Genomic DNA, 6,729 nt, shown 5'->3' on the forward strand with positions numbered 1-6,729 from the left:
AAGTGCGTCCGGGCAAAAAAAACGATTTGCCCCCCTGACTGCTGGGACCCAGCAGCTACACCTTCGCACGCAAGGAAGTGCGTCCGGGCAAAAAAAACAAAACGGTTCGCCCCCCTGACTGCTGAGACCCACCAGCTACATCTTCGCACGCAAGGAAGTGCGTCCGGGCAAAAAAACGATTCGCCCCCCTGACTGCTGGGACCCACCAGCTACATTTTCGCACGCAAAGAAGTGCCTAACAGTCGGGACCCACCTGGTCGAAGCGTACTTAGCATTGTCATTCTGGTCGCGAACGTGTACGTACATACTGGTCGATGTAGAGGCGCACACGTGTCATAGTAGAGGCGCGCATGTAGCATGCACGCGTACGTACAGCGACCAGGGTGCAAGAAAGAAAATATGGCCACGTATGTGTACATACGGGCGGGGTCTCGAACGCCTACTTGCGCAAACGTACGGCGAGGGCTCGTTGACATGGCTGGGTCGGAACGGAGAAACAACATCGTCGTCGTGTTCATGGGGAGGCAACGGAATGCGTCGTGTTCATGGGGAGGCAACGAAATGCGTCGTGTTCATGGGGAGGCAACGGAATGCGTCGTGTTCATCGGGAGGCAACGGAACGCGTGGGAGCCAACAGGCTGGGTCGGAACGGAATGCGTGGTCGTGTTCATCGGGAGGGCTTGGATGGAATAGGCGATGGAAACGAGGCCTGGCTTACCGCACAACGGAGGAAACGACCTTGTGTTCGACCGGCCACGTTCGAAACGGGATCCTGTTCATCGGGAGGGGTCTGGCATACTGCAAAACGGAGAAAACGGACCTCCTACAGTCGAAACGGGGGTCTTGTTGATCGAGAGGGGTGTGGCGTACCACAAAACGGAGGAAACGGACCTCCTACGGTCGAAACGGGGGTCCTGTTGGTCGGGAGGGGTGTGGCGAACCGCAAAACGGACGAAACGGACTTGTGTTGGAGCGCTACGGTCGAAACGGGGGTCATGTTCATCATGAGGGGTGTGGCGTACCACAAAACGGGACTCCACGGGATACTGTTCATCTCCACCGTCGACCTCATCTAGCCTCCACGGGCTACCGTCGACCTCCTCCAGCCTCCATGGGCTCCTGTTCATCCAGCCTTCACCGCGCGCTACTCCACCGGCTACTGTTCAACCATCCCTCCACCGTCTAATGTTCATCCAGCCCTCCACACCATGGGGTCCTGTTCAACCACCCCTCCACGGGCACCCCTCCACCGTCTACTGTTCATCCAGCCTTCCACACCATGGGGTCCTGTTCATCCATCCCTCCACGGGCACCCCTCCACCGTCTACTATTCATCCAGCCCTCCACCACACCACGGGGTCCTGTTCATCCAGAGGCAACGCCAACGCTCACTGTTCATCCAAACCCCCCGCAACGCTCACTGTTCATCCAATCGATCGGCTTCAGTTAGCAGAAGTAGCGAAGGAATCGCTCGATCGGGTTCAGTTAACAGCCATCGATCGATCGCTCGGGTTCAGTAACGCGTAGCCTGCAGTGCAATTGTTCGGGTTCAGTTAGAGCCCAACGCCTCGCTCGGGTTTAGTTAGAGCCAACGCCTCGCACACGCGCATACATGTATGAGAGAAACGCGCATCGCTCGGTCCCCGACCTCCCACCGTAACTGGGAACTCCCCGAAATTTTCCTTGCCCTTGCTTTTACCATGGTTTTTTCCGTCATGGATGACCCAAAGAATGTCATGCAGTTGCGTCTCCGGCCCGCCCAGGACGAAAAGCCTATTTTCTGTCATGATTTTTTTTCATAGAAGTAGGAGCCCACCACATCTATGATGATACCGGGTTTTGTCACAATTATCGTCATAGAAGTGTCATATGTATGACAGAATTTTTTTTCATTCGGCCCAAAATGTCATGGATGTGTCTTTTTTTTGTAGTGAGTACAACAGTTCTGTATAGCAATAGACACACCATTGTGTTGAGGCTGGACAACAACAATGCGCTGCATAAATTCATCGACACGACAAATATGCACACTACACATCCCCCTTCATTTGTGATGAACTTTGAGGACAACTTCAACCAACAAGTAAGCAGCGGAATAACACAAACAACATGCACATGTGACACGGGATTTAACTAAAAAAATCATGGCTGTGGACCGATCGGTCCACACAACTTCACTATGAGAATGATGAGTACAAAGTCTTCTCTAGAACCTCTAGAGAGATTTACAACACACTTTCCACGTTGCCAACCGGCAACAGCAACAACAACCACAAGAGACAAGATTTCAGCAAAGCAGAGTTTACACAGCTTCTGTACCCTCCAGTGTTTTGCAAACTGCTCTTAAACCGCTGAACCAAACAGCACCAAATTTGGCAGACAAGTAGACACACGAGTTCCTGAGATACTCTCCAAATTTCAGCTCAATCGGACATCGTTTGCCTATCCAAACTGTTCGTCTCCCAAAACTACTCTGTTCTGAAACTGCAGCAGTCAGAGCTGACAAAACCACTCTCAAATCTGATGCTCCACTGACCCAATCCTCAAACCAGCTAACCAGATCGAAGTACTCAAAGTAAGGAACTAGCTCACCAAGTTTGGGGTCGATCCAAGCACGTTTGAGCCTCCAACCATCAGCTTGAACACTGTCTAGTCAAATGCAGCAAATCTGGACAGAACCTCTGCTTCTTCTTCTTCCTCTCTCAGGTTGTGTTTTCTCTTGTGTGCTCTCACTCTCACTTGCACGAATGGCAGCCACACCCAGCAAGGGGTGCGGTGGCTAGGGTTTTCTCCTTGCTCCCTTCACCAGGAAACACTCACAACCGTTGGATGCAGAACAGATCGACGGTTCATATGTGTTGGACTTGTGTGGGCTGATGTTGGGCTGCCAACACACCTCCATGTGGAGGGACTTAGCCCAACACATTGTTCATAACATACATTAGCACGATGTTCAAGATACATACGAAGCGATGATACTAGAGTACTACTTCAGAAATACAATGTGTTCGATTTGGTTCTACTAGTAGTACTGAAAAGTAAGAACATAGAACAGAAAGCAAGGTTCATACAGATATAGGGTAGATACTACCAAGGGCACAGGAAACTACTAGTCCAACCCATTAAGATGGAGCATCGCATCATCTTGTAGCACCATGACGAATGGAGGAGGCTCGTTGCTCACGGCATCTACTTCTTCTTGCACCTCAAACAATGGGACTGAAACCATGCTCTCATGGAAGCGATGCCAAGAAAGCGTCAAGCGGTTCTCATGCTCTTCGCTTTCGACATTTCCTAAAAACACATCATCAATATCACAATGCAACAGACGATGAGGACGCTGCGCCATCAACAGCTCACGCTCGTTGATCACAGCCAGCCTAGGGATAGATTTCCACAACTTAAGCGATGCCTCCATCGCTAACAAGTTAATCCGGTATCGAAACCCCCAGATCTGTGCATCATAGTCCTCCAGCACCCAGACATCCACAGTGACGCGGTCATGGTCGGTGCTGCCGTGCTGGCATACAAAGCAAGGTTGTCGCCCGTATCCAATAATAGCGCGTAGCTGCCCAATTGTGCCGGGCGGCTCATCTGCCGGAATGTCTCGGCTATGGTGTCAAATACCGTTATGCTGCAACCCATTGCCCAGTGCAGGCTACCACGATGATGGATTGGTGGATGGTTGGACCGGGCAGCAGGACACCCATCTTCTGAAACTGTCGGCCATTGGATGCGTCTTGGCTGGTCCGATCCCACGGTGAAGACAAAGTAATCAGGCTGCTCAACCTCAACAGCGGCGAGGAATGTCCCCATGGGTGAGGCGTACGAGGCGTACGACACCCAGAGCACCCGGTATTCTCCAGATGGCTGGTGCCGGGTAGAAGCCGAGCACGTCGACTCCGGTGATGGGGCTGATGAACTGTTGTCGTGGAGGATGCGGCAGCGGGGCGCACTTGCGGGTGGCCGGGTTGCAGATGTAGAAATCTGAACCCCGCCACAAGATGAGGAGCCCGTCACAGGTTATGAAGCGCATGCATATATATGGAGGCTTGCGTACCGGAGCAGGGGCCGTATCTTCTGACCACTGGAGGCGGAGGCTGATGCCATGGTCGTGCTCGATGATGGGCAGCGAGGGCTGGCGGCGGTGGTGGCCGAGGATGAAGGCGTCGGTGGACGTGCCGCTGCGCCACGACCTGCGGACGGCGCGGCAGCGGAACACGTCCTTGACAGGCAGCCGGGAGAGGATCTCGTCGACGACAAGCCACTCCGGCAGATCGTCCAACACGGTCGCGTCGCCGCTGCCCGGGATGCTGGTTCCTCGCTGATACTAGCAAGCAAGAGAAAAAAGAAAAGCAAAAGATAAAAATAAGCGACGGATTTGGCGCAAGAAAGAAGCGCTCCGCCGATCTACCGGCTTAGAGGAGCGGAGAGGAGAGAATGGACGGAGAGATCCGAGAGGATTTACTCTGCTTTGGAGCCGGCACGGTCGAGCGAGGGCGACGGTCTTCCTGCCGGCGTCTATGGAGGGCAGGCGCCCGGGGGAAGAAGTCACTTTGGCGACCAACCTCGGATGCGAAACTGGCGGTGAGCGTGCAAGGAAGAGGATGGGCGGTGTGAAACTGGATCACGGCGTGCACCACTCTCTGCCAGTGCTGCCAGCTGCAAGCTGTGGAAGATGGGACTGGACGAGCAGAAAGTAGCTGCGCTGCTGCTGCTGCGTAGGGGTGGAAGTGGAACTGTTGAGGGGAGAGAAGAAGCGCTCGGATGCGTTCAGACCCAGCTCCTGCACCAGTAACCTGGAGAAATCTTTAAGTTTCCGTCTGCTAAAACCATTAACCCCGTTCAACACGAGATAAATTAAGATCGAGGCCATCATATTAAACTTTACAGTTTTGCTAAAGCACATCTAGATGTCAGGCTGCAGATGGGAGTGGGATTAAATGGGACTAACAATCCCATCCCACTTAAATTGATTTACTGGGATCCCGTTGGACAGAATTTTTCTTAAGTGGGCTAACCCTATTAATCCATTGGGAACCCACCTCGCTCACCAGCTGCAACTTCCCGTCGGGGCATCATCAAGACGGACGGCCTGCGAGCGAGAGACACCAACTTCCGCTCCATCCAGCTTGACGATGCCGGCAGAAAGACGCTCCTGTCGGAGGACGTTCTCATAGCCTGCTCCATCTCATCAGCAACACCGGTCCTGCCGTCGAGTGCAATCTCCTCAACATGTCGCTGTACATGGGCGCCGAGCTCGCCGACGCCCTCCGCGGCCACCTGAGCAGTTTGTTCCGGGTGATATCTGACGCCGGCGGCAGTGGCCTGACAGAGGAGCAGGCGGCAGCCTTGGGTCAAAGGATAAGTCGATCGATCAGTACAGAATCTCACGCCTAGCCAGCATGAGTCGAATGCAAGCTCCTCAGCTAAGTGGGATCCCATTTGCGCCCAGATAATTTGTGTAAGTTGCCACGGGATGACTGGTTATTCCCACCAAAATTAGTGGGACTAAGTGGGCTAAAAGTGGGAGTCCCATACATAGTCCCACTTGCAGCCTGATCTAGATGTGCTATAAGTATTGCACATCTAAGTCCTATGTCATTGATCTTACGTTGAGATTCGTGTGGATATTTTCTTTTTCTTTTTTTCTCTTTCTCTTTATGCTTGATTCACTCATTTAGATGTGCAATAATTAAAACACATCTAGATGTGCCCTAGACACACCTCTTTATTTTTTTTGAGAATTTCCAGTGCATCTCTCCATATTTGTAATCCTCATTGCTTGATGTACCCATATCACTTTATTTTCAGTATCTTTTTCATCCTAGCAGGGCGATGAGGGCAAGAACTGGTCGTGATGAAATTGAAAGTTAGTTTAGTGCATCAAGGATAGGAGTTCCTTATATTTGTGAGAGCTGATGGAGGACGGTTAGTTATTATGGCTCATCATATAGTAGTGGAATATGAATACACGCAAAAGCTGATTCAAAATCTGCAGTTTTTCAATGCATGTCACATATATTTGGTAATCCTTTTCATTTCTTCTAAAATGATCAAATAAGTATTTTGTTTTTTCCAATGTTTGGAAAGATAATTTTGGCATTGCTATAGTACAACATACATATACAATTCGTTTGTGAAGCTGCATGATTTTTTTATACTCGCTTCAAGACTTCTTGAGTAAAGATTAGTGTGTCAACTTTGCATCTTTAGCTCTCTAAATAAAAGCATCGATGATTAGCATGATTTATGGAGAACGACTTTATCAAAATGAGTTTGGAAACACCCAATGGAGGAGAGACAAGGCAGAGGGTTGACGGGTCTGAGTAAGGGGTGCGTGGGGCGCAAAATGCCAACGGCGGTCGACCTCCATGGAGGTGGGTATTTTGAAAAAATCAAAAAACATATTTTAAAGTTTCAAAAAATTCTGAAAAGAACATACATGTTAACATGGATATATTCTACATGTGTGTAAATTTTGAAGATGAAATACATTATGATGAGAGCTACACAAAAAAAGACAAATCGCGGTTTTCAAATTGATGAACAGTGCGAACACTGTTCAGTATTAGAAATGCACGATTTTTCTCTTTTTTGTGTAGCTCTCACCGTAATGTATTTCGTTGTGAGATTTTATACACATGTAGAATACATTTATATGAATGTGTATAATTTTTTTCAGAATTTTTTGAAATTTCAAAATGTAATTATTGTATTTTTTAAAAT

The 6,729-nt window shown here is 49.9% G+C and overlaps 1 pseudogene; it reads right to left on the bottom strand.

Annotated features, from left to right (window-relative positions):
* Positions 1–2,793: 2,793 nt before the first annotated feature.
* LOC119333034 lies at positions 2,794–5,445 on the bottom strand (annotated as a pseudogene).
* Positions 5,446–6,729: the final 1,284 nt, after the last annotated feature.

This window comes from Triticum dicoccoides, chromosome 7A, assembly GCF_002162155.2.
Source record: "Triticum dicoccoides isolate Atlit2015 ecotype Zavitan chromosome 7A, WEW_v2.0, whole genome shotgun sequence".
Classification (NCBI taxonomy): Eukaryota; Viridiplantae; Streptophyta; class Magnoliopsida; order Poales; family Poaceae; genus Triticum; species Triticum dicoccoides.